Source organism: Pithys albifrons, chromosome 4 (genome assembly GCF_047495875.1).
Source record: "Pithys albifrons albifrons isolate INPA30051 chromosome 4, PitAlb_v1, whole genome shotgun sequence".
Taxonomy (NCBI): domain Eukaryota; kingdom Metazoa; phylum Chordata; class Aves; order Passeriformes; family Thamnophilidae; genus Pithys; species Pithys albifrons.
In genome coordinates, this window is record NC_092461.1 from 65,807,340 (window position 1) to 65,833,541 (window position 26,202).

Here is a 26,202-nt window from a genome sequence, read left to right on the forward strand (position 1 = left end):
CTTACAAACACTTGAAAATATTTTATTTTCAGCAAACAAAATAACCACCTGCTATTATTTGATTTCATTACATTTACACAATGTAGAGATAAATAATACTAGAACTTTGTGGAATGTATTGTCTTTCTAAAACCATAACATGCATGGTCCAACCAAATTTAACACAAATCTGTTCTTAATCAAACTTCTATAATTTCAAATTTGTAATACAAACTTCATCCTTAATAAATTTACTTCTTCCCACATCCTTTCTGTAACTGTAAATGAGAAATTATTCTGTTTATACTTCAGAAACAAATTATGATGACAAATGGGCAAAAATCTTTTTTTTGCCTTGCTGACAGTTCCAATAAATACATACATACATTATTATTGCAGATCAATATAAAAACAATTTTGCTCCATTTTTTTAATGAATGAAAAAAAACCCAAAAATTTTCTCTTTAGTAATTTTTAACTGTATTAGTAAAAGCAAAGACAATTTGAGAACACACAGCTGGATTAAGTGGCTTTAGATACCATTCACAGAGGACTCTAGTTAATAACATCTCACGTAATACATCCTAATAATTAGGATACTAAATGAACCTAAAGAAAACCTGACTAGAAAAGTTTCTTTGGCAAGATATGGAGCTTCCATACATCAGAATTCTTTTCAAAAGGTTCCCTTCTATATCATTTATCATTACATTACAGTCTGCATGGGCCACTAACATTGATGTTAAGACACTGAAAATTTATCATGTGCTTCATGATCTGCTTCAATTTTTTTATATTTATTTTTATTTCAGATTAAACCACCCTGTGAATTTGACCCAATTTATGCAAAGCAATCTATGCTTGAAAATACATATATATGACTCAGGTGGTAAAAAATTAATTTGCTAATGTTAATAAACTGCTGTAAATATTTAAAAGGCATCCTAAATCTAAACAGCATCATTTTTGTAATCTATGTCACTGGGCAAACAAGCTGACTTCTACATTGTTTGACTATACTCAATCAGACTTGGATTTTAGAAGCCAGTATGAAGCTTTAGGATTCTTATCTTGCTATTTTCCCATATCTCAGAGGGAAAAAAAATTGGTTACAATTTACAGGGCATGTTTTTCTGTGCTCTCTTTGTTAGAACTATTTAACAGGAGACTGTTTCTTCTTCATATGCTCTGGGTTTTTATTTGCTTTGGGGGTCATTAATAGCTTCTTCAGATTTCCTTCTTCTCTTTTTGTCTTTTGTATTTTAAGTGCATCTTAAAAATTTAAAAGTACAGAAACATGCATTTCAGCTAAATGACAAGTTGTTTATCAAAAAAAGTGTTATGTCCCATGCTACCTGTAATCCTCTCATGGCTCTTCAGAGATCAAACAGTTGACAATTCGTTTAAATAGAAGTCAGTTCTCAAAAGGTTACAGTACCTATGCTACAAAGACAGTAATGATATCCTGAGAGCATTCTAATAATCAATAAACCTTTGTCTTGAGAAACATTGGCAGTTTACTTCAAATAAACCACAGGAATTAAGTCAGACAATAATACACACTGTGATAGCTCAAGTCCATCCACTAGTTATTTAAAAAGCATGTAAAAATAATCTTTAGATCCTTTTAATCTTTCTTAAATGTTCTAAAATATATTGGCATCTACATGTAAACTTACTTTATTATGTAGCAAGGAGGAAAAACAAATTTTACACTCAGATGCACATTTTTACCTGATGGTATGTGTGGATCCCATGCCCGCTATGAATTATCAAGAAGATAGGCTAGTTTTGTGCACCAGCTCTTGGACTATTTAATTCTGTTTGACGTAAATCTGCTTTTATTTTTAGGCCTTATTTTATCCAACCCATAATTGTTTTAAGCTTACATCAGGAAACACAGCTGGAAAGGAGCAAATAATTGTTGGTCCTGCTCTCCACATTCACACCGGTAAGCAAGAAACTTGACATGGAATTTGCTTTTGTATATAAATAAGTATACCATGGACTTCAGAAAAGCAGTTTAAATAATATTTTAAGGATTAAGAACTAAGCAGTGGGGGTGTTATACAAGCACGGCTAAGAAAGAAAAGGAAATGCTTATACCACATACATACATTCTGGTGGGCAGAGACTAAGTTATAGCTTACACTGAGTTTTCTTAAGCCAAAGTGAGTTTTTGATGTAACAATGCAAGGATTTGGGAGGTTGTGAAAGAGGCCTCCAGAAATGACAGATGAAGCATGGGGGAAAATTACAAAGATAACAGAGGACAGCAGTTCAAAGCACTGCAAAATCACAGGATGGGTCGAGTTGGAAGGGACCACATGGCACAGGATTGCATGCTGACAGTTCTTGAATATCTCCAGTGAGGGAGACTCCACAACCTCTCTGGGCAATCTGTTCCAGTGCACCGTCACTCACACACTAAAGTAGTCCTTCCTCAAATTTCTCATATTTTCTCCTCATATCTTCCCCTCATATCATACTCCTCATACCTTGCAAGGAGGTCCCAAGATCAGTCTGGCCAGATAGAGAAGCAAAATCACTCAGAGTTCTTCTCTCAGATTCCGAACTCCACTTTGTTTCAGTCAAGTTGCACTACCTTTTCATCAGTTCTACAGCATTTCTGTAAATAAAGTTTTTTCTCCCATGAGCACTGTGGAAATATTTAAGGACAAAACTAATTTCCATAAACTAGTTTTATGAACTGTTAATCCTGATATAGGACCTATGATTCCCTAAAGATATGCTGCGTTCAAAGCAAACATCTTAAGAATAGGAAACCTGCTAGATCAGCAGTTCTAAGATTACAGACTAAGATGCTGTGAGGATTTGATGCCAAACTGTGAACCTGATAAACTCTGCATTGTTGGGAATAATAAATGACTATTCCCAGCCACAGCTGCAGCCACAGTTGTATCCTTAGATCTCCCTTGGCACTTTAAAATGGAATTTTCTGCTTTATGCCAAATTTTCTTAAAGAGGGAGAAAGTGTTTAATATCTAGTTCATGCCTAAATCAGTTTAAATCCAGAAACTAAGGAGATCTGAAATAACCTGATTTGGGCACTTCAGAGTTGTAAGCTCAGACTGGAGCTTTCACACTTTTTAGCATCACTTTTTCAGAGCAACATCCAACACCAGATTTTTTTTAAAAGCATCCTAGGGAGTTCCCTGTTTCCTCTCCAGTGTAGTGAGAGAACTTGCCTAGGTAATAGAAGACAAGCTCAATTCCTTCTTCAGCACTTGAAAAGTCAAACCCATGACTCGAAACACTAGGCTGCCATCTAATCTCTCTCTGACAGTGAGTTTGTATGAATAACGAAATAAAAATGGATTAGAAGGGGACAGGGAAGAAGGGGTATCTCTTTCATTCAGTTTGCTGGGGACAGAGAACATAAAACTCTATTTCAGAACTTCTAGAGCACACTGTTTGGGCTCTACTCCAGGCTGACTGCTATATTTTGGGCAATTTCTAAAATATATAAGCAGACCTGAAAACACATCCAAATCCCTTTTTGGTCTTAACAGACTTATTCTCAAGTGACAGAATAATCTATCTTCATGCAATTCTTGGTACCCCTCCAGCACAGTGAATGTCTTAGTTAAAAGTGACCACTTCAGCCAGTGCAAGAAGAACCTCCCCAGAAAGACTCTGGCAGTGCTGCCCTAACCAGAGCCATCCACTGTCTGAGGGAACTGGGAAGGTCAAACAGTGATTCATGGGAAAAGGAGAGAACAACGTAGTACTTTGTCACTTTTCTTTGTCACTTTCCCATGCCCACTAAGGTTTGATCATCCAGAAAGGAAATAGAGGTAATCTCATGTGATTTAGGCAAATGTTCATGTAGCTCTGATCCTAGGCCAACCACCATGAGTGGTTTCCACACAGCCAAGAGCCTGAAATACATCCACATAAATTGGTTAATCACTTATCCTGAATAAAGCGTACATATGTAGGAACTGAGATCTCTACATGCAGAGTTTGCCTCCATCAACTCGAAGAAAATATGTCTAATGAGTAACGTTATCAGCTCTATTGCAAACAGCAGGCATCTTCTACACTGTTTACATTAAACTCTCAGGGAGTAAGGTAAATTACATAACTTCTGCTTTAAGTTAGCATTTCCCCATTACAACAAAAAAAAAAAATAAAAACCTTGTCATTAATCACATCGTTGCTCTTAAGCAGCACCATACCATTACTCCAAGACAGCTTTTCAGTAAGTAATAAAGTACTAACAGGATAATGGCAGTGGAATAGCAAATGAAATCTGTTCTTGCTCACATTTGTTCCACTTCTTTGCACTGATAGTAAAAATACATAAAATGGGATACAGAAGATATCCATATGCAGTGCATTAGAATGAAGAGGAAGAAAACACTCTAGTGGATACCACTCTCATGCATCATCAACTACTTACTGCCAAAGTCATAGCAAGCTGCTAAGAAGCAATAAGAAGCTGCTATTGGAGAACTATAGAAGATTTGGGACATAACAGACACTAGCGTGAAAAATAACAGTTCTCATCCATAGAGACATCCCTATTATCCATCTTCTTTTATGTATTTTTCACATCCCCTTGACTGAGAATTTGTATTTAATCAGTGTTTGGATGTTCACCCCAAAACATTCCTAACCTCAGGAACCTGTGAGTCCAGCAAAATACGTATCTATCCCAGAGCCCAAACCCTGGCCTGCCAGTCTACACTATCACCACAAATCTCAAACCAGCACCTTACTAGTAAGTGCAGGCATTTCTCCTGTGATAAAACAATTACTGGTCCTGACCCCTAAAGGAATAAAACTTCAGATAAATCATTTCCATCTCTGACAGCACAAACACCACCTGCAGACAACTGATCCTTGAAAATATTTTCATGGGTTTCTGCCACATTTAAACCATACTTTCTGACCATCTATTGAGCAAGAGTTAGCAGAAATTTTCTGTGTAGTGCAAGTCATTGGAGAGAAAGAACAGTCAAGTCAAAGGTTTACGGAAGGAAGAAAAGCTATCTGTTTTAGCACGTAGCTGTCATGAGTTATTTTACAGCATATATGAAACCTAGCAAATCACATTCACACCAAAAAAATACATCCAACACTGACTGAAATACATCCCCTTGTTGTAGCTGCAACCCAAGAGTCTGAGCTTCACATTACATTTAATAGGAGACTGAAAGATCAAGAGTCACATATAGTAGAGAATAATCTATGAAACCCCTTAAAAATAAATATTTGCAAATTCTAAAGAAAACATTAAGAAATGAGGTGTATGAAAAATTGTGTATGAGCTCAAACACACAACAATTTTCTTTTTTCATACACTTATAAATTAATCCCTTTGCAGAAAGAAAAGGAAGACTACATGAGCATATATCACACAACACAGTTTCAACAATTACTTATTTTTTATTTCCATCTATAAATTTGATAATGCAGTTGCCAGCTATTCTGGTGTCTACTGTAATTTTCATGCAGATGCTAGTCTCCAAACAATTAAAGATAAGATTGATTCATTAAGTATGAAGTGGTTTCACTATTTAGCCCTTACATCACATCCAAAATTTATTAATCCCTTTCATTTAAAATACAGTGTTACACTTAAAGTCCCAATAAAATTGGTAAGTCACAATTATTCACAGGTTAAAGACCAGTCTTAGATATGCTCTTGTATCCATTTAACATCAGCTACATGAATCTCTTGAATTTTGTGCTTGCCAGTCTCCAAATAACTAACTAACTAACTAAATCAATCAATCAATAAATCAATCAATTAATCTGGTTTATTTTTGTGTATCTTTTCCCAATACATCTCTTTCAGATGCTGAATTCACCCAGAATTAATAGCAGACAATCCAGTGACATCTGAAAATCACATTTGGACTTGGTACTCCCTATTCTCAAAAATACTGCTCACAAGCTTGTCCTTAAGTATTTGCTAAATGTTTAGGAAGTATTGGAGAGACTTTGAGTAACACAGTCTAAATGTTGCACATGAATAATGAAATTACAAAAAAATCTTACATAGTGGAAGACTTTTTATCCTAAAATATTGATTCAACAGCAATAAAACTATTCCATGAAAATCCATTAACTGCTATAATCACATAAAAATAAAACAGGTGGCCTTTCTAGAAGCTCAGACCCTCAAATTTCTTGTCCCATTGTTTTTATTGATTGACAGAGCAATTCCTCCAGGATCATTCCTTCCCAAGAGTCAATCACACATGGAGACAGGCAGCAGAAAGCAACCAATATCTATGTTTACACACCAACAAACATGCACACACATTTACAGAGTAACTTATTTAGCTTTAGTGGCTGTATTCTAAGATGCTTATATTTTCTTGTTCCACATGTGTATGTGCTTATATTTTTACAGGGATGGCTCAAGTTTCTGTGTAATACAGTTATATCAGAGACAGACTTTTCAATAAATGAAAAATTTCACATTAGGGGAAAATTTGACTTTTCAGTTTAAAATAGTTGCATAAAATTCAAACAAAATTAATTTGACAGTGCTGTTTAATGCTTCTTGGAAATTTTTGTGCAGCTTTGTCTTATTTCTTCTAGGTGCTCTTCACCTGTATTCTATCTGTCATGCATTAAGACTAGAGATTCATATCATGAGAAAAGTATGTCACTTTAATCTAGACATCCACAGAGAAGACTGAAAGCACATCAACAGATGTCAACTCAGAGAGGCACCACGGTATTATTTTTGAGTAAAGGTGATGTTCTCTGTGAAAAATTTCATACTGAAAGAGCCTATTAAAAAAATCCAAACTTTTCTTTTGTTTCTTTACTAGTTCTGATTTTCTAAAGTAAAACAATACCATCATGTAGTAGAGCAATATGTAATGTTTCACTCAGAACGGTAACAGCATCAAGAGTTTTATAGTTTGCAGTAAAAAGAAGATTAAAAAGAAAAATATTGAGAGATCTGTTATCAGGAGTTACCAAAAATCCTGCTGCTTTTCTAGCTGTTAAAACATCTGATTGAACAATGAACTATCATTAATACTGAGCGCTCTCACACAGAACACATTTTATTGACAGTTAAAAATGCATAAAAATGTATTTTCTTCTTAAAGCAAGGAATTAATGGTGATGCTCCACAAGTTAATGGACAAAATTTGATCTTTACACCTTACCTTAGCTGATACAGAACCCACCATTATTTTGCATACCTTATATGTTTATATAGTTCACAGACTCTAATTCTGCAGAAGGCAGAACACATGAATTTTATATGGATGTGCCTCAGTGTTCTAGCCCCATGGCATCAGATGTTGTTCAAACTAAGAGATTAAGATTTAAGGAGCAAATTTTTAGTTATCTGAAACTGGGCTCTTTTAATTCCTCTGACAGAACAGAACAATCTAAGTTACTGGGATAATAAGACAAAGCATATGCATTCATTTATTACTTTGATCACTTTGTGGTTGTTTTTTCACCAGTTAGGAAAGCAACAGAATCACATATGAACTTTTGATCCCAAAGAACCCACAGTTCCAAGTATATTTGACCTGATGCTTGTGATAGTCCTTGAAATGTCATCACTGTTTGTTTTGTAGGACCACAGGGAATAGATGCTGGTGACATGCTGACCTTAAAGTCATTAACAACATGCTGTCTTTTTTACTTTGTTTGTACAGAACAGAATACATGCTGAAAACAAAGACATAATGATGATAATTAAAAAGAACCCCCTTACTAGAAACCGGAAGAACAAGGTAAAACAAGATAAAAGGCCCAGATCCCTTGGAGTTGCTCCAACAGGGCAGTTCTGAGGATGGTACCAAGGTGGTACCAAAGGCAAAAGGTTCTTGGGTTGGATGTATCCATTAGATATGATAATTAAGTACTGTTATAAAGTTCTGAGAACTATAAACTGTGTGTGCACATCTGTATACTCTGTGCATCATAAAACTTTAATTAAAAAACTGCTCTGTACTTTACCTATAGTAAATTGTCTTGAAAGGTTTTTTCCTTGATTTTAGGCAACACAATAGGCATAAAAAAATCCTAGAGCCACTAAAGATTGCCAAGCTGCAGACACAATACAGTTTTCAAACTGAATAGACGGTGTGACTTAACTTCTCAAAAATTAGGATGAGGCATTAGGGAAAAAACACCTATGAAAATGCTAAGTGCCAAGACTTTTCCTTAGGAACTTACAGCAGATCTGAAAGTCTTAGCATGTTTGTACCCCACAACACAATGGTATATTAACAGCAATAATCCTGGCTAAATTCCAGTCAAGGGAAAGATCTTGCCCCTGAACTTCAGAACATAGTTCTGTGAGGATTTACTATCAGATACTCACTATGCCACCAAGAGAAGACATTCATTATTAATTGTGAGGTTTCAAAAATATTTATTTAGCAGCCTAAGGTGAGGACAAAACAAATAAATGCATGACATTGAAGATTAAGTAAAGTCTAAATTGCCACTCGAACTATCTTTTTTCTTCTCCAAATATGCAGGCTTTTCCACCAGCAATATCCATATTAACTACCCTATTGGTGTTCAAAAACCTCTTTCAGCTTCTCTGTATATGAAATTTCTGCAGAATGTGAAGACAGAACTGTTGAAGAACTTCTTTCTTATAAAAATCTATTTGTAATATCCATTTCTAAGTATCTGCAAGGACGGAGATAGAACTGTCTCTTTATACAGCCTCTTACCCCCTCTTATCATATGTCAAGATAAACTGCTCTGCCAGCCCCCATTTGCTCTTCGGTGCATGTCCATGGGATCCTCCGAAGTTGATCCATGAGCAACTCAAAATCTGCAGTAGGGAAAGAAAGTATTATAATTCTGGAAGTCTTGTTGACTTCTCTCACTAATTTAAACTCTACAGTCCTATGGTCTGTGGTGCAAAGGTGACCATAACGTACTAGCAATGGAAATGGGCTACGAGTCCAGTTGCTTTCACAGGGAAAGTCTTGCTGTGAACCAGGCACTTCTTTACTGCCTCCCACGTCTAAACTTTGCTCCAGATTTTGATCACAAGCCCAGGAAACATAGAATCATAGAATTTAGGGTTGATAGAGACCTTTAGAGGTCATCTAGTCCAATTTGTCTGCAATGAGAAGGGATTCTTCAACTGGATCAGGTTGCTCAAAGGCCCATCCAACCTGACTTCAAATATATGCAGGGATGGGGCATCTACCACCTCTCTCTGGTCAGTGTAAAACAGGTAAAACACTGTGCCAGTGTTTTACCACGCTCATCACAAAAAAATGTCTTCCTTATATCTAGTCTATATCTATCCTCTTTTAGTTTAAAACCATTACTCCCCATATTATCACAACAGTCCCTACCAAAAAGCTTGCCCCCATATCCATTGTAAGCCCCCTTTAAGTACTAAAAGGCTTCAATAAAGTCTCCCTGGAGCCTAACAACTCCAACTCTATCAAACTTTCTTCATAGGAAAGGTGCTCCAGCCCTCTGATCATTTTTGTTGCTCTCATCTGGACTCACTTCAACAGGTCCATGTCTTTCCTGTGTCCAGAGTTAGACATAGTACTCTAGAGATGAAGTCTCAGCAGAACACTGGAATATGATTTGGGGTTGATTATGGTGGTGCTGAGTTGATGGTTGGACTAGATGATTGTGGAGTTCTCTTCCAACCCTGATGCTTCTGTGACAGGAGAGATGCAGAATCACATCCCTCAACTTGCTGGTCATGCTTATTTTGTTGGAGTCCAGCACATGACTGACTTTCTGGGCTGTAAGCACACATTGCCAGCTTACATCAGGAGTGTAATCTGAAGTTTCCCTTGCTAGCTTAGAAAGTACATTCTTGCTACACTTTCTCAGACAGATCATGTCTCAGGATCACGAAGTGGAATGTTTCCTCAAAGAATTTGTAAAAGACAAAGATGTTTCTGTAGCAACCGCAGAATTTTGACGAATGGTCATTAACAGTTGGATTAACTGGTCTTGCTGGAGGGTTTGTCCTGGTTCCACAAAGTAAATTACATTACAGATTTATTAATGACAGTAGCTATGACAAAACATATACTTACTAAACATAAAGGCAGGAACTACTGTAGTCATGTTAGAAAAATTATTTTGATGAAATGGGGAAATGGTCTAAGATGAAGAATCAAAATCAATACAGTAAGGAGGTATGAATACAATATTAACTAGAATATGTGCAAATACCAGTTTGAAAACAGCAGGTTAGATAGCTACTTTGAAGAAAAGGGCTACAGTTTACAGTAGATAAATCAAATAAGTCATCATTTTCATGCTACTTCAAGCAACCAGCAAAAGCAAGAATTGTAAAATACATATATATATAGTGATTCTTTCTCTATGCAAAATGAAAGGCCTCAGCTGGAGGCTTGACTTTAGATTTAGGAATCATACCATAAGGACTATGTTGACCAACTGGTAGAAATCCAGAGGAGGGCAACTGGAACTATCAGAATTGCTGGATAAAAAACTGTCTGGATGGCAGGGCCCAGGGAGTGGTGATGAATGGGACTTAAATCCAGCTGGCAGTGTTCCCCTGGGCTCAGTATTGGGGCTTTATCAATGATTTGAACAAGGGGATCAATGGTATCAAAGAGAAATTTGAACTGTTCAATCTGAAGAAAAGTGTGAAAACAGATATATATATAATAACTAAAATCATCAAGGGTTATTATGAAGAAGAAAGTTGTACATTATGCTGAGTTGACCTTGGCTGCACATCAGGTGCCCATGAAAGCTGCTCCATAAGTCCGCTCATCAGCTGGGCAAGGGCGAGGAAACACAGTGAAAGACTCATGGGTTAAGATAAGGGAAGGGAGAGATCACTCTCTGCCACGGGCAATAACACACTTGAAAATTAATGGAATTTACTACCAGTCAAATCAGAGTAATGAAAAGTAAAGCATACCTTCCCTCACGCCCTTCCCTTCTTCCTGGGCTGAATTTTATTCCTGGTTCTCTACCTCCTCCCTGCCAGCAGCACAAGACACAGGGAATAGGAGCTGTGGTCAGTCCATCAGACATTGCGGCTGACACTGTTTCCTTCTCAGAGGCAGGACTCCTTTCCTTGCTCCAGCATGGGAGTCAGTCCCTGCAGGAGAATGCTGTAGAGAATGCTGTGAGAAATAGTGTCAAAAGCTTTCTTCAAGTCCAGGTAAAACACATCCACAGCCATTCACTAGGTGAGTCACCTTGTCATAGAAGGAGAACAGGTTGATCAGTGGGACCTGCCTTTCATAGGCTCATGTTGACTGGAATGATTCAATATGAAATGTGATTCAATATGAAAAATATCCACTCAGTAAATGGCTTCAGGCAGTCCAAGGCATGTCACCCTTGTATATTCTGTAAATAGTAGCAGAACAACATGTATATGGAAGAAAAATGGCATAAAATCTAAGACAGAAAATACATTTCTAAGTCACTGTCAGATATTCAGGAGAAATGAGCCCTTTATCAAGTTTGTGAGAAACTGTGAGCTCTCCAAACTGAAGACAAAGAAGCAGAGAAGCTGACTCCAGCAGACTTACTTGTTTCATTTAGAATCTGAGCAACAAGGAGTATCTCAGGAATCAGTATGTCTATCAGAGCTCAGATGATACTTGAAGAGTAAGGCTGAAATGATATAGCAACAGAAACAAGACTCCTACATGCAAAAGAAGACGTGTACTCTTCTCTCCTGCCAGTGCCCTCCTTTCCATCCTTTCAGATGTTTGGTTTATGTCATTATTAGAACTGTTGATAATTACTTTTAAAGCAACAAAATACATGCACAGACCAAACATATTTAGCCTAATTCATAATTAACAAAATGATAATCAGTGTCCAAATGGCGTGCACAATTTTTTGCTTGCCACTAATGAGAGTCTGACTCCTCAAAACATACCATTTAATTATTTATTTTTAAAGAAAGAAAAGCTGCATAATAACTGGAATAGGAGTAGCATAGACAGATTTCAGATTCATTTGTTAGAACCGACAGCAGTTCAGTACATTTCTCTCTTGGGCGTATGCAGGTACTATTCAGTTGACATCACAAAACTGTGCCATAATTGCCTTGTACTTCTAACTCACAGGAAAATTTCAATACCACAGCTATCTGCTCTGGGATGGCAAAGCCCCTTATGAGGACATGACTGCATCAGTAGGTAAGAGCTGTCGTAGCTAAGTTTATACATTTAAAGAGGTGGTATAACAGCCTGCAGGAAGAAAGAAAATCCTGTTGACTTATTTCACATCTACACCAAAAGGCTCCTGTAATGAAGTTACACCAGTAGTGCTAAGACTGCAGCCTACAAATTAGGCAAAATCTAAACAATATGTATTAACTACAGAGTTTCTGTTACTTGATCTTTATATCCAACATAATGCTGCAAGTCCTCTGTGGATTTTACATCAGCTTGTGCACATTTCCTTTTAGTTTTTTTCTAAAATCAGGGTCAAAAGCAGCCACAAGAGATCATCTGCCTCAAGACAGAATCAACTGTACAAATTATATGTTCTTGATCAAACATCCCTGTAACAGAACCCCTAATCCCTGAGAAATTTGTTTTCATAGAAAAGTAAAGATGGAGCAGTGTTTAACCCATATAGTATATATACTTTTCATGCAAAAATAATTCCTCAATGAGACAGAATGAGGGTAAATATGCACCATTCAAACAAGAATCATAACCCTTTTCACATAAAATTCAGGGAGACTATTTTGCTTATATTTCAAAGGGAGGACAACCAAGCCAAGGCTTCCTTCACCTGCCTAAATGGAAAAGTGCACCTGTATCTGAAAACATCATTAAAACAAGGGTTTGCCTCTCATGTCAGTACAGGCTGCCCAGTGAAGTTGTGGAGTCTGGAGACACTAAAAACCCACTTGGACACATTCCTGTGTAACCAGCCCCTGGTGACCTTGTCTTGGCAAGGGGATTAGATGAGATGATCTCCAGAGATCCTTTCCAATCCTAACAATTCTGTGATTCTGTGATATTCCCACTGCCCTGGTTCTTACCACTTCTTGAGACGTGAATGGAAATGATATATATTTCAAGAATCTTGTCTGACATTTTCAGAGAAGTGACCATTTATTATGTTTTCTTACCTTCTACCAATATTTCAGCACGATGCTGTGGAATGTGTAGACTCCAGCCCTGAATTACAGGTTTGGCTCATGGCTCTTCCTTTCTTCTGAAAGGCTAAGAATGCACAAGTAATCTCTCCTGATACCTCTGGAAAGGTCTTTAGACAACAATTCTAGACACAATAAAGTTTCTACCCTGTCAAGTAAAAATGCTATATGTGCTATATGAATTCCGTTAATGTAACATTATGGTTGAGATTTTCAATAAATCACAGTGAGGGAAGCCTAAATTTTGCCTCTTGCAGTAACTCTAAAAAAAGTGCATTTAAGCACCTGAATAAGCGAAAAAAACCCAAAAGGAATACATGAAAAGCATTGCAGAAAACTATGTGCAAGGCTGACTTCAGAATATCAAATCATCAAGATCTGTTCCACTTATTTCCAACAGGTTTTAGGTCACACGCTTATTTTTTTTCCCTTCAATATTAATGAAGACAGTATCATTTTCTGAGCATATTTATGTTTATGTTGGCCACATCTTCAACTTCCTTACCATCATTCCTCTATGCTTCTTCAAAAGAGACCTAAAAGCATGTTCTGGAAAGGTCAGAAGTTAGAGGACTATCCTGAGTCTTCCTGTAAAAACAGCCTTCTGCTAAAAACTATGAGGAACTTTACACTTTCCAAAATAGGACAAGGATAAAGGAGGCAGAGTGGATAGAGACACAAACTCCCTAATGCAGATAATGGTAAGAGAAACCACCAGTGACACCATTATAATCTCAAACCCTATTAAGCATTTTATTAAAATGTGGCCATAAGAAATATTTAAAAATACAGATTCATTATCAGAGTAATTTTTTTCAAATATGTGAAGGACACTTAGTATCAAGTATTCAGCTGCTATCTTTTAAAACTGATATTCAGCAAGTATAAACAACCATAATTCCGCTGATGTTAATGGATTTACAAAGGCTAAAGACCCAAAGAAAGTGAGTTTTGAATAATCTAATAGAAAAAGCAAGGAATAATGACCTCAGATGTAACATCACCACACACCTTGAGGCCCACAAACAGACCAGTATGACATGACCAAACTTTCCCAAGAAAAAAAATCTATTTCTGAGTTATGAACACTTCAATCTCCAAGGCCATCTCTTCTGAGACTTTGAAAGCATCAGAAAAAAAAAGGCTTATAAAAGACAAATGGTGATCTTGTGCTTAAGACATAAGCCTGAGTTTTTCCCTGGCTTTGTCCCAACTTCCCTATGGCCTCAAGCAAGGTCTACTAGTGGCAATGGCAGTAAAAGGCTACAAACCCACTTTTCAGCATAACTGTGGGAAGTAGTTCAAAGTTCCCTAAAGCTTAACAAAAAAACTTACAAGGAGAACAGAAAAAATAGATCAACAGAGAAAGAAGGGTTATTGGTAAAATTCATTGTCTGTGTTAGGCTTATTACTGGTAAGGCAAGAATGAATCCGGAAATTAACAGAGCATAAACAGTGCACTTAAAATCAGGCCTACATTAGCTAAATAATAAGGGGAAAGTTTATTCCTCCAACAGGTCCTGCATGCTATTTTAGGAAACAGAGTTTCAGAAATAAAAATAGCAAGAGATTTGCAGGGGAACTCTAGAAAGCATAATACACTTTCCAGCCTGGTTCTGAGAATCTTCCCCTCTGCTGAGCTTCAGTCATGGTGGAACAAAGGCAAAACCACTCCAAATGAACCTGGCCATTAGCAGCAAGATATTATAACGTGTAGCATTCCTGAGATTCTGTTGGAGGACTTCTCTGTCATGATACTCCTCTCCATGCTTACCTTTCACTTAATCCTCAAACCATGTTACAACAGCATTATGGTTAAGATGGCCTGTTCCACTCTGCTGCCCAAGAATAACCAACACAAGGCAGAAAGCTGACCAGGATGAACAAATCTGGTTCCCATCAAAGCAATAAGCTGTTATCTAACAAAGCAGTAACTGGTGGGCCCAGTCTACTCTCCCAGTGTCTTTCTTCACAATAGCCTGAGCATTTCAGAGAATGTGTGCCCTCATATTTTGATAATTCTACTGTTTTTATATTTGTGGCCTGTGTATATTTTTCAGAGTTGCTCTGACTGCTTTGTCTATGCAGATACAGCCCAGCTTCCAATCAGAAGCCTTGTGGATGCATTAGCACTGTACTGTGCCTGAGATAGGATATTCTCCACTGGCTCATTAACCAAGGCACCACACCACACTAACTAACTTCAAAGTTCCCAGATGCACATTGCCTTGCCTCAGGCCACCTCAAAGCAGAATGAACTGTGACTGTCTCCATCAACTTATTTAAGCAAACATAATGTTAAGTCTCTAACTTTAAAGTTCTTTGAATTCTTTATGCATGTGAAATAATAACTGGTTATAATTATAGGAGAAAGTTTCACATTACTATACAGCCAGTATTTCTGATTCAAAACTGTAACTGTGTCTTGATATGCAATCAAATAGGAAAAAGAGAACTATTTTATAAAAACAGTCCATGAGGCTCAAAGACATCATTACATATAAACTGGCCTCAAAATCTGATGTATTTTCTTGCTTATCCAGAAATCAGTATATATTAACTTCTGATGCTAGAAGAACTTTTCTTCACAACTAATAATGAGAGCAGAACAGACTTTGAAAGCATCTTAAAGTAATGGAAGATTTAATAAGAGAATAAGACAACTCTAGCAAAAAATGTGAGCATATCAATAATAGATGACCCAGCACTACTCAGTATGATGTAGGATCCGCGAAACGTTTCAAAGCTGTCACATGCTAGTGAAAGGCTGGCTGGTAACACTGATAGAGTCGGTATGTGCAAAAGAAATCTTCCCTTGAGAATGTGCAATGGGTCTATTCTCAACCACAACACTTTTCCGATTAGAAGAGGGTACTCATTTTTGCAGGTTTCCTAATGGTTCATTACAGTGACTTCATCTAATGGCACCCTCTAATAGTGCTTGCACTTACCAAGCCCAGTCAGTAGCATAGCTCCCTTAGTTACAGCTTGATCCCTCTAGGTTAGGACGCCACTGAGTGAGGACACCAGTGTCTGTAACTCCCAATGTTCTCTGTGGGAGATGAGGTTGCTCACTCCAACACAGGAGGTGTTCAACACTTAGCACAGTCAGACTGGTAAGTCTCTGAGGATTTATGTTCTTTAAAGTCACAGAGATTACCCCTTAAACAGAGCATAATTTATTGCTTTATTTTTAGAGGAAGAGAATTGAATGTGGCTGGGCTGCCTAGGAAATTACTCTTCTGCCTAGACAGTTGGGATGCTCTGTCAGATGTGCTTTTGTCATTCAGAGAATATGCAACAATTAAGGTTTGCCACCCAAGAGATTAGGACTTCTTATTATCATTACAGTGAATATCATGTAATTTTTTAGCCATTTCCAGTTAACAAAAAATGAATTGAGTAAATTGTTGACAAAGGTAACATAACAAGAAACCCATGAACTCATGGTTCTTTTAGGACCAATTAAAGTGTTTCTATCAGGAGAAACAAAACTCCTCCCTGACTTAAAAATGTCCCTTCCTTATACGTAGATGGTCAGTTTCAGTATTTTGGGGATATTTGTTCATTTTTTCATTCTCCACAATGCCTTAAAGAGACTAACTCCTGTCTTCCAAAAGAGCTTGTGTCCAGAGGTGACAACTCAAGAGGGAATCCCCAGCTAAGCATGCGACCAGTGCAGGTGTAGGTATTTACAAGTCTCATTCTGCAAGAGAGCTAACCGTGCTGGGATCAGCTCAAATCTGTCAACTCCTGAAAATAATCTCTCCAAAAGAAAATCCATACTTACTAAATTCCTCCTGAAACATGGAGATAATTTTGTCTTTGCAATGTATTTTAGCACCTCTAAACCACTTTTCCAACAGTACACAATCAAAAAGAAATGTGTTCTTCAAATTATGAGCCCACACAAACACAGAGAAATTGCCTATCAAAATATTAGTTTACTCATAGTCACATGTGGCCAATTTATAACAAACAAACAAAAACCAACAAAAACCCACAACGAATTCCAGTAATTGTACGCAGAAACAGTGATGAAGCACCAAACATAAAACCAGCATGAAATATGATTCCAGAGACTCTCTATATGACATAAAGCAAAACATTCACATGCTTCCTTCTGTGAGTACATTATCTGTTTTGGTTTGTAAGTGCTTGAGGCAGGTTGTATCTCAGATACACATTATAGTCCAGAGCCATCCTCGGCTGCAGTGTGTTTCAAATGATGTTTCAAAGTGCAAACTCAGCACTGGACTTGGAGCATTATTTACTGCAGCTTCTCAACAGATGAATACACACAATGAACTCCCGGAAGTACTGGAGCACTCCAGCACGTCTGGAACGTGCAGTAACTACAGTTCAGCCTAGAAATCAAACAACAGTCTAGAAATCCCACAGAAAACCTAAGAGAGTCATGTGGCCAAGAATTTCACTGGTCAGATAGGCCAAGAGAACCAAATATGTAAGCAAGCTAAATAATAAATAATTAAATACTGCAATGAAAATACCAGCATCTCAGCTGCGCAGGTTAACGTTGACACAAGGGCACAAGGCACTGCAGAAAGATTTCTTCAGCTTTCAGGTCAAGTATCACATATTGGCTGAATGCTGAAACCTGGAGCCTTCCATGGATACAAAAAATGCAATGAAACTATCTGATACCACACTCTTTCCAGACGACCTGGGCTTGTTAAATGTGACCAAAAGGGGTTACATGCAGTATTGTCCTGCAACCATCATGCAATCACCTCTTTTCAAAACCCAGTGTGGGTACAAACTGTCAGCAGATCACGGTGGATACACTGTAGTACCCATCCCACAAGAGAACAACCAACCAGGTTCATGTACCTATGTATGAACCACTAATGTCCTGGTGTGGCTGCTCCACCCCTTGCATTACCACTGTGCTAAGCAGCACATCACACCTCAGCTGCAAGGCTACATTTTGAAAGAGTCATCAGTGCATTCAATTGATTACAATTGTACAGATTTAACAGATGTAAGTGGTTCCAATTGAAATATAAACACACATCTTCATGATGTCTAATTCATGGAGAAAAAACAGATAAATGAAGGGCTTCCTCACTTAATACAAGTTAAATAAACTTCAGCACTTTGTGGTTACTTCTGGCACAACTCAGTCAGCTTTGGCTTTCATCAAACCACTATAACTAAATTATACATTAGTAATACACAACTTAAAGCCATTCATGGGATCTAATATCTTCAATATACTTAAACTCATTTATGACATTTGAATGAAGTTTGGATTTAGGCTACTGTCATTCATATGTCTAATTTGTCATTGTAAATTCAGGCTTGGAAGCACTTTTTTCAGTCCATTTCAACACTCCTATTGCAAGTCCTCTAAAAACTGCATTATAGTAAATGACACTACTAGTTCATCTATCTGGTATCACTTGTTTACATTCTCTTCTTTTCTGAACTAATGAGATCTTTTTATAATGCTGTGAAACCAACATCACATGAAGAACCACAAATAACTGTGGCATCCACTGAAAGAACACTTAGTTTGTATAGATGAAAATCACTCAGATAAGAACAACACACTGTTCCCCTTTAGAACCACAAGCAAACTTTGTCTTGACTCATTTAGGGAACAAGGTCTGAATTTTACTGAGATAAAAAGATGAATATCAGAACTTGGAAGCTGCTATGAAATAACTGGAAGGAGAGTCAGGAACAAATGATCTGGCTCCAGAAAAAGAAAAAAGGAACATGATAAATGGAAATAGCGTATCATTTCACACCTGGGTATTGGAGCCAAGAGCTTACTGTTGATGAGAACAGAAAGAAGGATAAGGCTGAGAAAAAATCTGTGATTTTAACCAATATAAGAATTAAGTGTAAACAGTGGTAATTGGCAAAATTATCTTCCAAACCTGGGCATTTTCAAGGTTTCCTGAATGTTCATATTGGTGAGCACACTTAAACAGTTATCTCACAAATGTGCAGCTGGCTGACTGCAGACTGATTAAAGAATCTTCAGTAGCTCAAGCAATCTCCATGAGACGACCATGTATCTTCAGTTTTCTGAGTAGCTCCGTCCACATTAGAGGACAGAGAGGCTTTTAAAGTTTCTATGAGGCAAATTATTCAATCAGTAGGAACTGCAAGGTTTCTGTTCCAGTTAAACCCACTTACCTTGATGATGTCTACTTAATTCATGAAACAAACACATATTAGAGAAATGAAACACCCTGGTCACTCTGAAATAGAAAGATACATCAAGCTTTTAGCAGGAAAAAATAAATACCTCACAAGCAGAGGCAAAATTATCTATTTTTGTGATGTTATTCCTGCATTATAATGCACTACAGTTTCCAGCTTTACAATTCTTCAGCTTTTTATTCCTTGATTGTAGAGACTGAACTTACAGAAGGATTTTTCTCTATGCACTTCATTTGAACAGAATCCTGTTTCCAAAATGCATTTAAACATGAGGTCTTTTCAGTCCACCTAAGAAACTGCACTTAATTGCCCTTGGGATTTTTTTTTTGGGGGGGAGGTTGGTTTTTTGTTGTTGGTTTGGGGTTTGGGGGTTTGTTTGGGGTTTTTTTGTTTGTTTGTTTGGGTGTTTTTGCTTTTGTAGGTATGCATAATATCAGCCAACACAGATTTACGCATCTACTCATTCCCCCTGGGCCTTGTGCTGAGCTTCAGTTGCACATTCCTAAACTCTAGAAGCACTTTGCTCACAGGAGGTTCTGGAAACTGGCAACAGGGCAGTGAAGCTGCAGCATTCCCAGGTCAACACAAACTATTCAAGGCTCAATCAAAGGCAGAAACTAAAGTTGGATGAGAAACACAGCCTGTTATTCCAATCTCCCTAGAAAATGCCATGATAAAATGATTTTACTCCCCTGGCAAATTTGATTCAAAAGATCTGACACTAACATGGTTACTTTACAATAGAACAGTGAGAAACTGGCTTAGCGGCAGTGGCATGTTAGAAAGGATAAATAAAAATCTTCTTTAGATTTTAAGATCTTGTATTCAGTGAAACCTTGGGCAGGAATCTCTCCCACACACAGAGGCAACTTTCATCTGTCTGCTGAAGAGGGCTTCCACATCCCACTTTCTTTGCACTCATCTAAATGTACTTTTCTACACTTTTCAACCCATGCTCCCACATAATCTCCATCACTACAAAAGCATTTCAGGATCTTTCTGCTCATGGTTCATCTCTTAATTATTATTTTGCTGTAGCTGTAGCTCCTTTGGTGTGTGTCAAAACCCTCCTTAAGGAAGTCCCACTTGGCTCATTGTCAAACAGATAACTCTTTTTATATATATATATATATATATATATATATATATATATATATATACACTTACTTTCAGCCAAAATCTCTGTACTGATGAAATTAAAAAGAAACCCACCTTTCTATCAACCTCCTTTGGAGAGATCTGTGGAAGAACAAACAGTGATTATTCAAGAGGACCACTCTCAACATAAATAATTGGTTTCAAATTATCTTCCTTTTGCATTTTGTAATATTTTTAATTTTACTTCTTTCTGATGTTAATTTCTGTAGGAGATACGTGTCTGGCCAAAGCAGTATTAAGTTGTTCATTAAGTTGTTCTATTAAGTGGAAAAGTTTCCTTTTTCCTTTTCTTCTACTGTAATGCTGGCATTCACTAGGTGGAAGGGGTTCATTGCTGCTTTTGCTTGAACCTATCACTATAAAGAGCCTATATGTAAAAGAATGACTTTCAACAACTTTAATAAGAGCTGTAGGGCATTCAGCAACTTGTAAGAACAAGTCCCAAATCACCACTGCATTAAAAAATCCATCTGAGCTGAGATTACATGCAAGATATGGCTGTGTTTGAAGAAAGACAAGATGATAAAGAAGTACAGTAAAAAGTAAAAAGTCTAAAATAAAATCTTTTACTACCATTTCATTACTGGGGTCTTAAGCACTCTGTTTGTTCCTAAGATCAGAGAACAGTGATTAAATACAGCTTATCACTGTCTTTTACAGACCTACCAAAGGCACTGATCCATAGCAAGATTACAAAGACTTCACTGGTCACACATGGAAGGAAAAAAAAAAAACACAGAAAAACCCAAGCCCATGACATAGTAAAAACTGCCACAGTGCTGCTGGCATGGCTCTGTTAAGGAATTGCAAGTCTCACTAAACGTAGCAGTGCATGATCTGAAACCTGCTGGCATATCCTTTAGGAAGGTATGCATTAACTGATCTTGAGAGATGAGAAGAAAACGGTTTTATCTTTGACAAATCCAAGATGCTTCAAGATTCAAAGGGAGACACTTCTCATTTGCTGCTGCCTGAATTCTATTTTCAAGGCAAAATATACTAAATAAAAGGCAGAAAGAAATGTGCTTCTTTCTGACCACTGAAAAAGATGAAATTTACAAAAAATCATTGCAATTAACATTATTTTTCATTTTGGTTTAATTTAATTTATAGAGAAATCATGCTGAGCATGAGAAAAGGTAGTGCAAAATTCATTGAACTATCTTGCTAGCACCTGCTAGCACAAAAGGTGACCTGAAGGAAACTTTGGCAAAAAGATCACTTTGGTCTTCACAGTACAACGGCCATCAAGCTTCACCCTTCTAAAAGGCAGAAATTAGGGCTAATATAGAGATGACATTTTTATTCTGATGCTCTAGCAAGACCAGTAAAATTTAATACAAACATTTCATAATGACTTTTGCCCTCATCTAACTTGCAGTGAATCTCAAAATGTGACCTAGAGTTGAAAAACTCTATATGACATATCAGTTTCCTGAACCAAACAGTCACTTATTACTGCTCCTTTATATTATTCATCTAGAACCAAAAGTGTGCAGTTCACTTCCCTGTGCAGATAAAAGTAACGGGCTATTTGCCCAAAAATTACTGCTTAGTAATTAATTACAAGGCTGAATGAATAAAATATATTTTGCTTCAATATTAATGAGTTTGAATTGTTACTTGTGAAATAATAAATGACAGGGCCATCACAGGTACTTCTCATTTACTTTAACACTCAAGTTTGACATCAAGAGGTACAACTGAATACTAGAATTATTATTGCCATATCAAGCCTATTTCCACAGTATTATAAATGAAACAAATAAAGAAACTAATTATTTCAGAACAATTCAAACTACTGTGTATTTTATTTGCCTGACTAATAAAGAACTGTAAGCCCTTAACTGTAAAGAACTGTAAGCCCAATAATTTTCAAAGCCACAATATTTGTTTCTTAGTCCCAAGAATTGTGTCCTGGCAGAACATAGCAGATCTTGAAACAAGAAGCAGAGCAGCAGCATATCTGAATGTTCTTAAAATAAATATTTCCAAAACCTACTGATCTTATACAGAAAGAACAGCTAAAGAATTCACAATTTTCTGTGTATTAATTGTCATTATTATCACTGAAATTTTAACTCTTTCATCACTGTAAAAATAGTCATTAAATGTTTATATGACAATTAACTGTGAGTCATAGAGCAGCCTGCTGTGGTGGATGGAACCTAAAACTAAGCAAGAACTGCGAGGGTCCTTCCACAAATTCACCCAGTTCAGAAATTTCAGAGAGCTCTAAAAGTTCATGGTTCCTCAAGTCTTGAATTTCTTACTTGGAACACTGAACCGAAAGAAGTCTCATGTGCAGCCTTTGGCAGGAGTGGGTTTCACTACTGAAGCTGAATCTCTAGTTCACAGAGAGGTTAAACTGTACAGTGTTGATGAGCTGGGAATGTGTTTTACTAACAGGTAACTCCCAAAAAATTTGTTAAATAAAACATATCACAAAGTGGAAAACATTTAATGTTAGTTGTTACTCTTTTGTTCCTGTATCATATGGTTTTTTTGGATTGCAAATAGTTAATTCAAGTAGTTCTACTAGATGCAGTGTATTACTGCCAATCTTAGAATCATAGAATCAGTTGGGTTGGAAGAGACCTCCAAGATCATCAAGTCCAACCTTTAATCCAACCCCACTTTGATTACTAGATCATGGCACTGAGTGCCACATCCAGTCTGACCTTAAAAACCTCCAGGGTCGGAGAATCCACCACCTCCCTGGGCAGGCCATTCCAATGCCTGACCACTCTCTCTGTAAAGAACTTCTTCCTGATATCCAACCTAAACCTCCCCTGGCAGAGCTTAAGCCCATGCCCTCTTGCCCTACTGTTGGTTGCCTGAGAGAAGAGACCAATCCCCACCTGGCTACAGTCTCCTTTCAGGTAGTTGTAGAGAGTGATAAGGTCTCCCCTGTGCCTCCTCCTCTCTCTCCAGGCTAAACAACCCCAGCTCCCTCAGCCTTTCCTCATAAGAATTGTGCTCATGTCCTTTCACCAGCCTAAATCCTTCAGATTAAATGCAATTATACACCTATATAACAAGCATATCAGCCTCTCAGGCACAGCCACCAGAAATGGGTACATGTTTTGGGGATGATATTTAATTTATCTCAGAAAAACACCATTCACATCTTCGGCTCTAACAGAAGAGGCAACATTCTGCAATCAGGGCATTGTCCAGACCAAAAGTCCCAAGCCTTCTCCATCCTTCCTAGTACAACAGGCACTCCCCTATACTTTCTCCTCTTTTATCAGTAGACAGATGCTTCATGTCCAGATCAATGGGTTGGTGATTCTTCTACCAACATAAAAAGATGCTGCAATTTACCAGCTCAAAGATTTTACTTTCTCAAATTTATCAAATCCCTTGAATCCCTGAGCTGTTAACTGAATAACAGCTATCTGTCCATTCTAACATTACAAGCATTGAGAGTCAAAATCATTAAGTTAAAGTGTCTAGCTCTATGAAGTATTTTAAAATGAGATGAAAATTATGCATGGCATATATCACTTCCCCACATAACTGCTGAAATTTCAAGATGTACAGTAACAAATTAAAACGTTATCATTCAGTCTAATGGATACAGTTTCATCTCTAAATGTAAGGATTTACATACATCAGTATAATAATGTTAATGGCAATCATAAACATAAATCTTCAGAATACTGAGAAGTATTACTCTGTTAAAATTACCAACTGCACTCCACAAACAATCACTAGTCAAAAGATTAGTACACAGAAGTTGTGTTTCCACTGGAGTCATTTCCCACTGTGGTCTGCTGACACTTAACTTATTTGGAAAGTAACAGGTTAAATAGGCAACAGCCTATTTGACACTAACTATAACTGGATAAACCAGACACTTCTAAATCAAGACCTACAGAATGAACACAGTACAGAGGAGTCCAAGGATAAACACATGAAATGAGATTGTCAAAGCCGTAAGGGGACTTAGCCACATACTTTCCATCAAACTCCCCTTCATCACTTTGAAAATCTCATTCACCATCTCTATTATTTGGAGTTTTTTATGTCTGTTTATCTGTATGCTTCTAGGTCTCAAAAACTTCCACTTACTGTAAATGCTGAAACAAAATTATCCTGCAATAGTAGTTTCTCAGAAACACATTTTCAAAGCAGCATGAAGGCTTTCACTGTGTGACATATATTAACATCAATTGGACTCACACAGCTAAACTTGCTGCAATTCATTGTCAATTTACCCCTTCCAGAATTTAATATTTTTTGAATTTGTTTTATTTTACAAACATTTTCATCTTGCAATGTTTTATGGCAGCATTTTATGCACTAACACGTGCAATCTCTGGCAACTGCTTTAATTTTCTAGTACAGACAAGTCTAACATCTCAGACTTCTAGTGGCACCAGTAAGAATTATGTCTGTAATCCTTATGATTTGTTTTCCCAATATATACATAGATCCTAATAGTCTTAATGACAGATTTACGCACAAAAAGATACACATACACATACACTTCTGACTTCTTTGCTTGACAAGTGTGGCAATGGCATATGACAATGCTTCAGACAGGAAGAGAAAAGTAGTGAAGGATGAAGGGCAGGGGGATGAGAAAGATTCAGTTCTTACACAAAATTCCCCTGGCTTTCAGAAGCAGAATCCAGCTGAAAGGATTTGACAAAACCATGCAACTAACAACTTTTCCTGAACTTGTACCACCTAGTGTTCCATCTCAGTGAGTTTTTCCAGAATTCTATATCACACATATTGATATGGATTCACATTTACTAATGAAGTTATCATTAAATGATAGAAGACTAACTACAGACTGTTCTTGAGATTACTGAATTCAACATTTATATGTGTTTATCATAAAAAAGCAAAAGTTGGCAGGCAAAAATAATTTAATTGATCAAAACATAACTTAAAACTGGTATTATTACCATTTTTACATCTAAATCCTCTGACAAAAAGCACTGAAAATTGCAAACATCTTGCAGTTAATGCACTTAATGGGTTAACATTAGAGAAAAGGTATTTTATCTATTGTCATGCAATAACTGTTGTGCTCTTTTGCCTAGGCTGCTTTGTTTATATGTTGCTGGGATAAAGAAGGCAAAAGTTAAAAAAATCAAAGAATCAAGAAACTATGCTTTGGGGACACTAAACAATGCACCTTTCTTTAGAACAAGAACCAAATCTTGTTTATAAACATATCTGCAGGGATATGACTTTTTAACTTCACATCTTATACAAAAGAGACTCTGTGTAGTACATGCATGCTACGAAAAGTGCTGCCAACTGTATTTAATAAGGTATCTCTTTCTCAGGTGATATCTAAAGGTTAATCCTAAAGTTTCCAGGCCTTTTCCTGACATGACCAAAACATGACTAAGGTGAGCAATTTCCTTTTTTAAAAGACTTGCCCATCAGTCTCCTTTTTTAAGTTTTTCCTCAAGTTATATAAATCATCGGTACTTCTGTAATTCTACAAATTAGCAATACAAGCATTTTGGATTTTGTAAGACTTAATCTAAATGTAGTCCACAATTACTAACATCTCTTTGACCCCTCCATAAATAGATGCAAGGGAAAATAAATCTCACATAGCAACAGCAATGTCCAGGGATGCAGTTTTGCTGTGAATGCTTTATGCTCCTAACCTCTAAGATGTTAGAAAAAGCTCTAAAACTGTCTGTGGCAACAAAGTGTACATATATAAACTTAACTCTACCACCACTGAGATCATGGAAAGTGCCTGAGCTTTAAGTTCA

General features: G+C 37.0%; 1 protein-coding gene and 1 long non-coding RNA gene across 5 annotated transcripts in view; both read right to left on the reverse strand.

Moving 5' to 3' along the window:
- Positions 1 to 26,202, reverse strand: part of NKAIN3 (sodium/potassium transporting ATPase interacting 3) — a 360,493-nt gene that overhangs the window by 331,796 nt on the left and 2,495 nt on the right. The window lies entirely within an intron of this gene.
- On the reverse strand, positions 2,157 to 11,308 carry LOC139670947 (uncharacterized). 2 transcript variants are annotated; one of them, XR_011697611.1, is made up of 3 exons: positions 10,883 to 11,308; positions 8,676 to 8,779; positions 2,157 to 2,608 (listed from the first exon to the last, which is right to left on the reverse strand). It is a non-coding gene; the product is annotated as an uncharacterized lncRNA (long non-coding RNA). The 2 variants fall into 2 exon arrangements; XR_011697612.1 differs by lacking the exon at positions 2,157 to 2,608 and having other exon boundaries at positions 8,324 to 8,779; positions 10,883 to 11,078; positions 11,166 to 11,308.